The following is a 13,963-nucleotide window of genomic DNA, read 5'->3' as shown; positions in this document are numbered from 1 at the left end:
TGGTTTTTGAGCCCTCGCCGTCTGTCTCCAGAGTCCACGCTCCTTCCTGAAAACTGTGCTGTGCTGGGTGGCAAGCAGTTAAGTGTTGTGCCGGGAACACAGTAGGTGCTCAAGAAGAGAACAGCGAGCACTAGATCACAGACGCTACTTGTCATGCCTTCTGCTTTCCTCTTCACTGGTAAATTCCTAGTGCAATGTCTTCTTGTTTTTAATTGATAGGTCTGGAGATAATTGCATTTTATGTTCCTGCTGATTTCAATTTTTATTTGCTAAGCAAGTGTCTATGACAATTTGTTTAGTCAAATGAATCCAGCCTTAGTTGTCATTCCTTCCATCAGTGAAACTGTTCCAGACCAAGATAACTGTTTCATCAAAAACATTTTTAGTTCAGATAACAGACACAAGATTGTTTTGGCCTGTCAGTATCTTATTAAAAAAAATTCATTTTATTCATGTGAATTTGACACTTCTACTTCATACAGTTCCCTAAGATGCTAACTCTTCATACCTTTTCAGTGTTTGTAAACATTTCTTGAGATTCTAGTGTTTTCTGCCACTAGTCAGTGAAAAACAAATTCTCTGTATTGAAACTAGTTCTCCCTTTCTCTAGGTCTAGACAGTTTCTGAGATGGGCTCCTAAATTATTCCATAATCTTGTTCACAGCCTCTATTTCACTTGACCTGTTCCCTGGATAAGGGCAAAGTTTGGTACTCTTCGTATAAAATGTTGGCACTGGATACCTGATAGGTAGTTGATAATGGTTGAATATATGAGTAAATTGAAGGTAGGGAAATGAAAGGGGACAGATGTGGTCCTCTTGATGGACTGATTTTACTCAGGTTATCATCTATAGATAATATGTGAGCATGCATGTGTATAGTGTAGACGAAACCGTACTTTTGAAAATGAGAAACACACTTGTTCATAAGCTGCTGTAAACACAGACCTGTACAGGCACAGGTAAAGTGTTAGCAGGTCTTTGTGCTCTAACATTTGTCAGACTATTAGTACGATAGGGATAATGTTCATTGACAGAAGTGGGTTCCAGTCTGCAATGATGTGACACAGCAGATTTTGGAGATCGGTTCAACCTTAGTGGGGCTTGATTTTGTACATCTCCACGAAACGGAAAGAAGCTCTCTTGGGGTTAGGTGACCTTTCACTTGTAGTGAGGAGTTTATCTCACTAGTTTTCTTTTCCAGATGGCTTTTAATCCAAGGATGAAAACCTGATTAGCCTCGATTTCCCTTGATACCCCCCTTCTCTTACAGCTTCATCAGATTTATTGAAAAGATGGGGAGAAAATGGGCAAACAAAAAACAGGTAGCGTAAGCCTTAAGAAAGTGATGGAAGGATGATGTAGGACCCGTACCTAAGCATGGTTTTTGTTTAAGTATGTTTTTTTAAATCAGATAATAAATGCACTGGTTTAAAAGGTCAAATAGTACAAAAAGGGGGATTTGAACTGAAAAACTGAAAAACAGTCTCTGCGTTTTCTCCAGTTCTGGTTCCCAGAAGCAATTTCTTCTTCTTTTTACCTTCGTATTTCAGAATAATATTTTTAAGCAGCTGAATCTTCATTCATCCATTGTAGAGATGACCTATTGATTTTCCGTGATGGGTGACAGGGGGAGCGAGCATTTCACTGCCTCTCTTTCTTACTCCCCACCTCCATTCCCTGCACAGATGTGTCATAATTGGGGGCGATTTAATTATTTAATTATTTAAATTACATGATTATGATCACATAAATATTGTTCACCCCCAAACCCAAGTAGTTGAGTGTGTTTTCTCTATTGTGTAACTGTACTTTTTTTCAGAAGTTAATAATTACCTTGTTTTTAAAATTTGCTCCATTTTCTTATTCCCGTTACCGTGTTTCCTACCATCAACAGCCTCTCAACAAAATTTCCCACATGACCACTCGTCTGCTAGGACCATTTCCCTCCACCAGAAGCCCCCGTCTTCAGCCCCGTTCTTCCTGCTCCCCACTGCAGTGGTTTTCCTCTGAGCCCCAGCTTCCTGGTCGGTGTGTTCAGAATGGGTCCCCATAGGCCAGGGGAGCGGAGCCTGGCTCAGCAGGGGTCCTGAGAGACCTCATCTGTGTGCCCCAGAAATGTTTTCAAGAAAGGTTAGAAAGTACTCTGCGTTAGTTTGCTCTAACCAGATACCACAGACTGAGCACTTAAACAACAGAAATTTATTTTCTCACAGTTCTGGAGCCTGAAGTCTAAGGTCAAGGCCATGGCAGGTTTGGCTTCTCCTACCTCTTTCTGTGGCTTGCAGGCAGCCATGTGGCCCTGTGTCCTCACACGGTCTTTTTTCTCTGTGTGCCTGAACCCTGATGGCTCTCCCTCTTCTTACAGGGACACAGCCATATTGGATTACGGCCCACCCCATGACCTCATTTAGCCTTAATGTCCTCTTTAAAGACCCTGTCTCCAAATAGGGTCACATTCGGAGGTCTCCTGGGGGTTAGGACTTCACCATAGGAATCTGAAGGTGGGGGACACATTCCATAAGACACGCTAGATGTGCTCAGTGGTAGTCACGTATGGAATTCCCATTTGAACCCCTTTTGCGTGGCTCATCCCATGTCATCCCCACGCCTGACCTCCCACCACAGTGGAATAGTCTGTTCATTCAATTGCTTGAGAAAGGATGCACTAGAAGTTTTTTTTGTGTTTTGTTTTGTTTTTTAAGATCGTGTATATCTGAACATGTTCTGCCCTCATACTTGATTTCTATTCTGGTTGGTTATAGAATTCTAGATTAAAAAATTCTTTACTCTAAGATTCTAATGACATTGCTGCATTATCATCTGGATTCCATGTTACATTATTTTTCCTGATCTGTGTGTATGTGCGCCCTGTTTCACTCTCTTTCCCTGCCTTCCCCCTCCTCACTTGCCTCCCCCTCCCCACAAAGCTTTTACTATCCTTCTTCTGTTCTGGGAATTCTAAAATTTTCATTTCTTCTCCTAGGAAATTAGGTACCCTTTCTGGAAGTTCAGGGTCCTTCCATTTTCAGACATTCTCTTATTTTGTTGATAATCTCCCTTCATCATGTTCCTCATTGTCTATTTCCTTACCTTCTTGATTTTCTTTGTCGGAGATTTGAATTTTAGTTTCCAGATTTTTTTTAAAAGATTTTATTTATTTGTTTGACAGAGGGAGATCACACGTAGGCAGAGAGACAGGCAGAGAAAGAGGAGGAAGCAGGCTCATCTCAGGACCCTGGGGTCATGACCTGAGCCGAAAGCACAGGCTTTAACCCACTGAGCCCACCCAGGCGCCCCTAGTTTCCAGATTTTTTTAACCTATTTTAATTTATAGTAAAAATTTTAAGTTTAATTTTTAGACTTTTTTATAGCAGTGAGTATATATTTTTAGCATTATTTTCATTTTTAGTTTTAGTTTTTTGTTTCTGTTTTTGTTTTTTTCTTTTCAGCTTTCTTCTGTTCCTAATTGTCTATATTCCTTGAGTCTTCCCCTTCTGTGTGTTTTCGGGTCTGATTGTCATTGTGTTTCTGTTAAAATAATTTTATATGTGCTTAAATATCCAGAGTACCCTGTTGGCTAACTTAGGTAAGTACATTTTAGGTTCACTGAGGATAGGAAACACACCCTACTAATTTATTTTACTTCCAAAGCATTCAGCACATACTTTGCCTATAATGTGATTTCCCGTGACTGTGTTTGTGGAATAATTTAGTAAGTAGAGTATCTTAAATGTACAGACACAATAAGCCAAAATCATCTTCCCCAAATTAGTGCAACTTATTCTTCCTCATAAATATCAGAAGTGGGATGGGTCATCGTTGTCTAGACTGGTGTCGGAGCCTCACCACCCAAGGCTCCAGCTCCCCAGGCATACCTGAAATCACAAGCCCCCTGGGCTTTTCCAGCTGAGTCACTAAGTATGCATGCCCACCCCGGGCACGGATGGGAATGTGTCTTGACAGCCCCAGAGAAATCTGTTTGGTCGTATTTCAATCACCATTGTGGGTTCAAAACTCTGCTGGGCTCATAGGAGCTAGAAAGGACATGCCACCTCTGCTAAGGCCCAACAAGAGTTGTCTCTGCCCCTGAAGCAGCAAGAGGAGTACAAAGGGTCACATGTGGCCACAGGCTAAATGTCATGAGGAAGACCAGTAGTGAGAGAGCAGGTGGGAGTTATTAGTGGGTAGGAATAAAATCTTGGAGTTCGAAAAGACCTTTTAAAAGTCTGGTCTGGGTCCATCTTCCTGGAATAAGAATTCTTTTAGCTTATCTTTGGCAGGTGGTTTTCCACTTTGTGTGTGCCGGTGAGGGGAAGCCCCTCCTGCTTTCCGGGGCAGCTGCTCTGGGTGCTCCCATTCAGATGGTTCCGTGGAGTTCCGTGTGCGCTGTTCTGGAGCGTGTCCTGTGTGGGGCCAGAACGGATGCCTTCCCCTTTGCTGCATGGCCGCCCTCTGTTCAGCATTTAAAGAAGGGCTTCCGGTTGGGAAGTAGTGGGGCAAAGAGGTAGAGGTCTTGAGCCCTAACCAAACGAGCGGTTTTCTCTTTATGCCTTGGTCCCCCCGTCTTTGAAATGGGGACAGTTGCCTAGGAGTTGTCCCTGTGATTGAAGGAATCGATGTGTGTAAAGCAGCAAAGCCCAGTGTCTGGTGCACGGCCAGCAGCCAGGAAAGGTGGGCGGCCGCTGTCAGGTCTGTCCCTGGTCCCTCGCAGAGCGGGCAGGAAGGGAAGGCTCGAGACTGGGTGAGGTGGATGCAGCGGGGCTGGGGAAATGGGTGGGCGAGTCACGGGGTTCGTTGACCCACAGGAACAAACAGGAAGGAGCCCCTGGGCCTGGCTTTAAGCGGCTTTGTCTCATTGAACTTGAGGTGATAGAGGGATCATCTCAGGTGCTGATGTCATTAGCTCGTTCATTGATCGTGCTTTCACTGTGTCCCAGGCAGGCACTGTTCTGGGTACGGGAAACGCAGTAGTCAGCAGGACCAACAGGGTCTGTCCTCTCCTGGATTGGGAGTGTGTGCCCAGGAGGAACACTGCTAGAGTGGGGGCAAGGGATGCCCTCGGGGGGTGCTCTGGAGGCCCGGCCAGCAGGACCAGCTGATGGCTGAGGTGTTGGGCGAGGAAGGGCAGGCGCTGAAGGTGAGGATGAGGCCTGAGCAGCTGCTGCTGCTGTTTACCAGGCAGCGGTGGACTGAGAGGGGGTGTTGGGAATTAGGCTGGGGCAGGGGTTGAGGATTTGGGACCTCAGGTCTGAGAGAACCCTGGGAGCCTCCAAGTAAGGATGTTAGATGTGTTAGATGTGCACGTGGATATGGAGTCTGGAGCTCCAGGGAGCGGTTAAGGCTGCAGATAAAATGTGGGCTTCGTGTGCGTGAAAATTTGTAGCACTTTTTGCCTTCTGCGTTAGTATGTTACAAGCATTTTCCTTCTGTCCTTAATCTTCACAGTCTAATTGGTATCGTTACTCCTACTCTGTAGAACCTGAACCGTGAGGCTCAGGGAGATGATGAGTAGCTTGCCTACCGCAGCTCCTTGCTGGCAGAGTCAGGATTCAAATCCAGGTTTTTGGTCTGGGTACATTTCCTACTCTGGTAAATCTCGTCAAAGGGGACTCTTGTCTCTCCTGATTCACTCTGCCCCCAGATCGGAATATTCCCTGGGAATCCCCCCGCCTTGAGAGAAACAATCTTTTCTTGAAACTGACACCTCTTACTTCTTACAACTTTCCTATATCTCCTCCTTAAGGCGGTCATTTTCTCAAAATTCCCATTCTTGGATAAGCAGGTTTACAGGCTGTTCTCTGCCACGAGGCTGGAGTCCATACTAATCCTTGCATACTTCGTTCCAGAACCACCTGCCAAACCCCCTTATTAAGACATACTAGTAACATAAAGCTGTGTTTGTCAGGAACCCCTTCCCTTCTAGCATCAATTCGTTGTAAAACACAGTCCCTGTTCCCTTTTTCATCAGTCCTCTGGCCAGGCTTTCATGGCCTTGGTTAAAATTCTGTCAAAAATTTGAGCAGATATTGAAAGGAAGTAAATTGTTGCGCCCTCAACTTTGACCCTCCGCCTGATTCCTCTGGCTGGCTGGGATAGTTAGGGCCCTAAGGGACAGTGAGGACAGTGAGCTGGTTTGGAGCATTCACGTGCGGTGGACACAGTTCTTGGCATCTGCAAGGAACCGTAATACCCAGCCGCCTTAGTGCAGCCGGAACTGCTTCAGGCCTAGGGTAGCTGGATGTTGGCAAATGGGATGTGAAGGGGATGGAGAAGGTCGTCCCCAGCCTCAGCCCTGCTCTGTGACATTGTCGTGAAATGAGCTGACGGTGTTCCCTAATGCTGGGAATCCCATGATTCCTGCAGTGATCTGGTTCTCTTTGGGCCCAGACGCATGCCAGAGGAAGAGCCGAGTTAGCCAGACGTCGTTTTCACTCCTGGAAGGCAGGATTGTCTGTAAACAGTATTTCGTCCTTCATAGCATTACCCACAAGTGGACACACATGTGGGTTCTACGAGCAGATGGGAGGATCATTTTGATTTAATGGATCTTCGTGCCCGTTTCTTTTTCCCTCCTGTGCTGAGAGCATCGCATGTGTTCTCTCTGGTGTTCGGAAAGCAGCGTGTGCTGCAGATTGCCTGATTGTCGCCCCTTGTCAGCGGTTCACTTTGACGAAGCTGTTGTGAGCAAGGTTTCCTCCGGTGCACGTGGGGTGTGGAGATCGCATTTCCACTCCAGCAATTAGAGGAGACTTCAATCCACGTTCACAGAACTGACTGTCCTGCTCAAGCGTGATCAGCTCCAAGGTGGGGGACGTCATGAGTAGCTGAGGGAGACAAATGGGAAGTGGAGGCCACTTGGCCATGGTTCTGGGCCGGGTGTCATACCAGCTCTGGGGGCCGACGACAGAGCGGGGGGCGGACTGGAGCAGGAGCTCCAGCACCGGGTCGTCGGGAGCCCACGTCCGTGCCGGGCGACAGGCAGAGAGTGACGTCGCTCTCCGGAGAAGGCCCGCTGAAGAACCAAAGTGTTGGGCCAGGAGCTGTTCAAAACGTCACAGCCTCGTAAGCAGCGTCGCCTTCCATGACCTCAGGAGTGGAGGAGCGCGAGCAGAGAGCCAGGTGCGGAGCAGGAAGTCTTGTGTGAAGAGGAGGGTGTCTGAGCGCAGAGACTCCAGCCTCAGCGGAAGGCAGGAGTCCCTCTGCGCACACTTTTTGGATGAGGGAATTCAGAGAATTGCAGTGCGGCACAGCCCTCCTTTGGGTTTTCCTGAAGCCTGTTCTGTATCTCATCCCTAAATGCCACTGAATCCGCTCCCCCCCCAGAAGAGCTGGGCCTTTGATCAAGAATCTCTAGAGCAGTCCCTCTTCGGTAGAATGCAAAATACTTCCACACACCGAAGTTGTGCACTTGTTGTGTTGGCTTACAATGGAAGGAAAGTTTTGTTCAGTGCGTTTTGACCTCAGCTGGGAAGAGTATTAAAACCCTGAAGTCTTGTCCTTTTTTCCAAGTGTTCTAGACCTCTAGGTACCTTTGAGGGACTTTAGCAGTAGAGGCACAGTGATGCTGCATGGGGGAAAACAGAGCAGAATGCGGATCTAGAATGTTCTTTATGTTTTGTCTTCATATTATTCTTCAGTTTGTACACAGAGTTGAAGGTAGAAGAAGACATTCACATATGTGATTGGATAATGAGACTCTTTATTAAAGTCAAAATTACGTATTTTTGCCTCTCGAGCTTTGGTATAAGTTCTGTATGAAGGGAACTCGTCAAGGGCAAACATTTTTAATCTTGAGCCTTGCTTTTTCCGACGGTTATTTCATTCATGAGAAGGGTGAGCGGATTTCCTGATCTTTTTTAAAAAAGGAATGTTTAACAGAAATTATCTGTCAGCCTAAGGAGTTCCCAGGTTAAGTTTCCCTTCAGAGTGCAGACAAACCAAATTATTATATTTCCAGATTTCCTCCTACTTTTGCTGCCCTTCACAACGAGGGAGGAAAAAGTGGACTCCTTTGATGTGGGGGGAAAAAAAGCAATATATCACTTCCCTGAAAGAACATTTCTCAGTCTCTCATGTGAAAAAGGATTAGCACCTCCAACAAAGGTCCTGTAGATCACAGAATCGGGCAGCAATACCAAATAGTACTCCTAAGGAGAGGAAAAACTGTATTTGAGCAAGAGTGTTTGTCCTGGCAAACAGAAGCTTTTTAATAACTGCAAATCTGAGATAAAGGCCTACGCTCCTCGGAGTCTCCCCGTAAATCCTCAGCCAGTCTAAACAGAGCGAGGCTGACTTTTGTTTTAAAATAGAAGTATAGTCTCATCAAAATACAGTGTTTTCGTGGACCAGCTCCGACTACCTGTGGCTCCTAAGGATCCCATATTTACGGATAAACTGGTTTGTAAGATTCTTCTTTGACCCTCTCGTGTCAACAGCAGTTTGTTAGAAGGCGGCTTGCTTCTATTTCGCATTGATAAAAGTTGTTCCAAAGCAAAACAAGTTGCGGAATTAATGCATTAAAGTTATTCAGCCAAACAAGTTGCTGCGTTACTGTATTAAGATTTTGGTTGAGTGTTTATTAGACGAAAAGGAAACCCACCCTGACTTCCCAGCACATTACCGAATCCTTATGCATTTGGTATAAAGAGGCTGTGGGAAGTAAGAAAATGCCAATTCTTGTGCGCCAGAAAAGCTGAGAGGGAAGTTCGTTCAGTCAGTTTCGGTGCAAAACTCTGCTTTTTCCAGGTGTTCCTGCACTTCCTTTTTCTGGAGTCTGTTTTCTAAAATTGAGAGAATGAACAGGCTCTGATTGAAGATACCATCATACTAATAGCACCATGTACACATGTGGCACTTGAGGTGCCCCCAATCCGCTCTGCTAGCTGGAGCTTCAAAGTCTGCATGTCGTTGGCTCCCTACTTTGCTTGATCCTGCCTGAATGAAAGATTCTAAGTGGGAGGGGAGAAGGGGGCCTGTGGAGCAAACAGTGGGAGCCCCGGGACGAAGGGTAGGATGCCAAGTGACCCTTCAGAATTTTGGTCCAAAAACAAATTCTGGGAACTCTTTAATGTGAGAAATCAGGATTATTTTGTCCACATGGGCCCCTTAATTGTAAGATTTTTTTTTTAAATCTACTTTTTTAAGAACAAATTTTAGTCTCCGGTAGCTAGTTAGTAACCCTCTGACCTTTCAGTAAATACCCAACTAAAGCTTTGAAATTAGGGTGTTTAGTGTTTTATGGCCCAGAATAAAAATCTCCAATTCTGTTTCCAAATAGTGTAGCCTCAACACATTTTATTAAGCTCTTGACACATTCAGCCGTGTGTATTTTGTAAAGTTCCTATGGTTATTGTTTTACAATAGCTGCTTCCAGAAGCATTGTAAGGGTTTCAATTAATCAGCCCTTTGTGTGCTTCAGACTATGCAAATTTATCACATCAAACCATTCAACTGCTCATGGGAAAGCCGTGTAAAAACTGTATTGTCTTCTAGCGCCTCCTCTCATTTAGAGTGATGTTTTAATAAGAAAGCTAATCAAGTTTTCTTATGCATTATTTATCTGTTAACATGTAAGGAAGAGCCGAATTAAAATTATGTCAACCGGGATATGGCAAGAGATGTGATAGATCTGGAAGTGATTCAACGGCAAAACAAAGCTCATATGATTCAACAGTTTTTGTCTCCTCCCCTCCCCCTGGGGATTATTTAAGGTGCTGGTGTGAAAAATAAAAGAAGGTTAATTCAATAACTGGAAAGGCGGGAGAAAGGAGGAGCCACCTGTGTTCGCCTTCAGGTTTTTGATGGAGAGATTTACATTTCTGAATATAGAAAGGCTTATCGAGAGGAGGTCACTCAAAGCAAAACACTTCTTCCTTGATACAAACAGCCAAACTGGAAAGCGGCCCCGTTGCTTCCCCTGCTTTCCTCACTTAGCCCCTCTTTCGCCCTAGAAGTCTGCAACCCAGGCCCTGTGGGGAGTAAAGTTAGTCGGGAACCCCATCCTGCTGATGTGAGATGGTCTGAACAGCGAGCTTTTCGGCCGCTCCTTCTGTTCATTAGGCTGGTCTCTGCTTTGCTAGTTTGCTTCCTGCTGAGAGTAATTAGGTTTCTTATATAATAATAATTCCTTGTATTTAGATGCTGCCTTTCTCTAAGGACCTTAAAGTACCTCTCAGACATTAGCTCATCTGTTCTTCTAACACAATTGCCTCATGAGATAGGTGCTAATTATTCCCATTACAAAGACCAAACAACTAAGGCTCACCAGAAAGTGGTGCTTTCGCTTCAATGTCACTTGAATGGCAGAGAGTCAAATTAAGGTCGCCCGATTACTTGGTATCCTGCCTTACTTAGATCTGAGAGTCCGGGGGAGGGGAGGGGGGTGGTGAGTCCTTTGTAGACGGAACCCCCTGAATCCACAAACCTCATTAACACCAGGCGTGGCCAAGTGGTCACTCACTGAACACCCACACTTTTCTTCCACTGTGACCGATAGAGGGAAATCACAGCAGCCTTTCACCCTTCACTAGTGCAGAAACTGTTCAGTTTACAGAATAAACAGCCTTGTCTCAGAGGTAAGCACCTGCAGAAGGTAAAAGTAGATGAGTTAGCCCCCAATTAGTATCATGTCAGGAGAACCTACTCCAATCTGTCTGCCTCATTTAGTGCATTTGAGGGTGGCACGCTGAATGGTATCGGTGTTTTTGTTGTCGATGCTCAGTCGTTTTAATCAGCACAGGACACCTCTCACGTGGAGTTGGGTCCCGAGCCTCTCCCTGCCCCACCTCCAGCAGGTGCTTGTTAAGGGAGGGAAAGGACTGTCCTCACCCAGAAAACAAAGAGGCACCTCATGGATGAGCCTGGGGGCGCTGCACCAATCCCACGGTGGTGATACGGAGAAGGTTAGACCTGCTACATAAAAATTACAACAATTAAAAAGTGAAACAGAGTGTGTTACTCAGATGTGACCAGTTATAGATGAAAACCCTTCTCTTGTCGGCACTCAGCACACTGAAGTTACATCAAAAACAGCTCTTGAATTAAAGATTTCTTTACAGTTTTCTTCTGCTCCCATTCCTGTCTTGACAGGGTGTGAGAATGTGTTCGTTTTTCCTTTTTTTTTTTTTTTAACCTTCTTTTAATTTTTTTTTGTTTGTTTGTTTGAATTAGGATAGTTCCATTACACTAAAACTAGTTAAAAAAAAAAAAAAAAGCCAGAAATGACTGGTGAACAAGTCATTTGCTGTTTATAATTAGAAATACTTTCTAAGAATGATTCATTAGATTAACCGAACTTTTGGTGGGCAAACCTATTCTTAAAATGATTTATGTTATGTTCTGTGAGGGCATGGAAATAGAAATAACAAATTGGCGTTAAGATCCTCCAGTGTCGGGACGCCTGGGTGGCTCAGTTGGTTAAGCAGCTGCCTTCGGCTCAGGTCATGATCCCAGGGTCCTGGGATCGAGTCCCGCATCGGGCTCTCTGCTCAGCAGGGAGCCTGCTTCTCCCTCTGTCTCTGCTTGCCGCTCTGTCTGCCGGTGCTCACTCTCTCTGACAAATAAATAAAATCTTAAAAAAAAAAAAAAAAAAAAAGATCCTCCAGTGTCTAGAGCCTGACACAGAGAGAACTGTGACAGTGGGTCCCCACATGTGCCTTTCCTGCGTGGCTTGGCGGTCAGACTTGGGGCTCTAGACTCCCTAAATTCTTCGCCTTTACAATTTGAAACAAATATTGCTGTTAGTGGAATAATATATTATCTATTGGGTATCTGTGGAAGTATCCTGCTCATTCTGTGTTCTGGTTTGTCTTCTCACCTATTTTCATTTCTTAGAAGGTGTGCAGTGTAGCCTGTGGTCTGATTCCGGGTCGGTCCCTGTGAGTCCTTGACGCGTCTGGGGGCCTGTTCAGCGGGTGTGTTTGCGTTCTGCTGCCAGGAGGTTGTGCTATAAACAATGGGGTGGAGACTCCAGCATGAGCCAGGGGATGAAATTTTATTTTAAAATCTGAAATGCTGTGTAAGCATTTAAGGTATGAATCGGTAATTGTTTCAATAACAGCTTCCATTAGATATGGTTTATTTGTAGTCCGTCCTCTTTTCAAGGGTCCAGGGGAGTGTTAACACACTGGAGCGGGCTGCATATCATTTACATTTTTAAACCAGCATTAAGGGAAAGTGACTGTAACTTTTAAGAGTTCTAAATCTTGGGAGAGATTTTACGCCTCCATCCTTAGAGAAAACTTTTTTAACGTATCACGTGAAAATAAGAAAAGAAACCTTCCTTGGCTTTGATGAAGGCTCTGAATGATTCTGAAACCAAGAAATACGTTTTTTAAAAAAAGAAAAGTCTGGTTCAGAGACCAAGAGCTCTCTTCTCCCCTCCTAATGAATTCCGTAAAATACGAACTTTTTAAAAATCATCTGTCTCATTTGAGATTCAAGATCATCAAATTCTGTCTAAATATTTTGTTTTAACTTCTAAGCTCATTATGGTTTCTTTGTGTTAACTTGTATTAAAATCTGTCAGCTATGACTGGTCTCATAAGCACAGCCAGCGGACCAGAATAAGTTAATTATTTACTTGTGTCACTAGTGCTCTTCATCTAATGAAATGCACAGCTGTGTTAGATCTGCAGTTGGATGTGTAGCTCCCATTGTTCCACGAGTCAGCAGAGGGTAGAAGCCCCAGTGATGGAGAGCCCTCAGTTCTTTCTGCTGTTCTGGCTTTCTGTGTCGATTTCATGGATCTTTTATCATTCACTTTCACACAAAACAAACAACACAGGGCTGTCTGCTATGGGAACCATCTTGGCATATAAAAGGGTTTTCAGAGCCTAAAGTAATTTTAAGTTAGCTAAGATTTAATTTTTGGCTTACAGGTGCCCTTGATTCGGATGTGGCCAAAGCAGTTCCTATAATGGAATGAAAAATTCCCAAAGTTACTTGTCTGTATTTTTAAATACCGTGTCAGAAAGAGGCCGGTAGAATTACTTCCCAAAAAGGAAACTGCTACTACATTTTAATCACATTTCAAGCAAAGTTATTAGAAATTTAGATTTCAGGGGAAGGAGCATTGCTTTCATTTTAATAGCAAAGTTAAATTGGCCTGATTAAATGTGTCAACGGAAACTGAAAATACAAGATGCAAATCCCCTCTCTGCTTACCCTCCCCCCATAGGATTCCTTGCTCCCCCCCACACCACCCCCCCCCCCAGCTTCTGTACCTCCTCCTCCTCACTCCCACCTTCTCAAGTTGGGGGGCGGACGCCAGCTTCCCCCTGTGAGCCACAGCCGCTGAAGGGTGCCGAGGTCTTCCTTTGGTTTTGTTTTTAAAGGATCTAACCAAACCCTCCACGTCCTCACCAGCCAAAGTGACATTCTGTCCAGAGCACATCCCAGAACCGGCCTCCACAGGAACTGCCGTTTTTAACATTTTGTTCACTGTTACACAATGTTGTTGTCGGTGCACCTAGATTTACAATTTGATCTCTTTCAGAGACAATTTCCCCAGTAGCCTGAGTGTTTGTCAGATAATTTCAGTGTGGACAAGATGGATTTGGGGAGGGAAGAAAGAAAGGGTCACACACTCGGCTTAATTTAAATTCTGAGACGTCGTAGTTGAATTTGAAATAAACTGAACTGAGTGATTGTTTCTGTGCTTCATGTCGGAAAGCATACGTTCTTTATGGTAAACAGTACAATCGCAACCAAAAAGCCAGTTAAAGCACCTACATGCTCTTGAATTCAACACCACAAATCTAATTACCGTATCCTTGGTAGCCACTAGAAGTCAGAATATCAATAACCAGTACCAAAATAAGCAAATGGCTTTCTTTTTCTTTAGACTTTAGCTCTTGGCGTTTATAACACATCACAAAGATTTTATTTTATTTTAAAACAGTTTGATTTTGTAGAAATCAAACTGAGGAATGCAACCTTTCTGGGAGAGCAGTTTCTTCTCA

The 13,963-nt window shown here is 44.4% G+C and overlaps 1 protein-coding gene across 1 annotated transcript in view; it reads left to right on the top strand.

The window, feature by feature from the left end:
• The window catches only part of POLR3B (RNA polymerase III subunit B), a 104,611-nt gene that overhangs the window by 75,557 nt on the left and 15,091 nt on the right, over positions 1 to 13,963 (top strand). The window lies entirely within an intron of this gene.

This window comes from Mustela putorius, unplaced genomic scaffold (assembly GCF_011764305.1).
Source record: "Mustela putorius furo isolate JIRA1106 unplaced genomic scaffold, ASM1176430v1.1 tig00000788_pilon_pilon_pilon, whole genome shotgun sequence".
NCBI lineage: Eukaryota > Metazoa > Chordata > Mammalia > Carnivora > Mustelidae > Mustela > Mustela putorius.
This window is presented reverse-complemented; position numbering and strand designations above follow the sequence as displayed.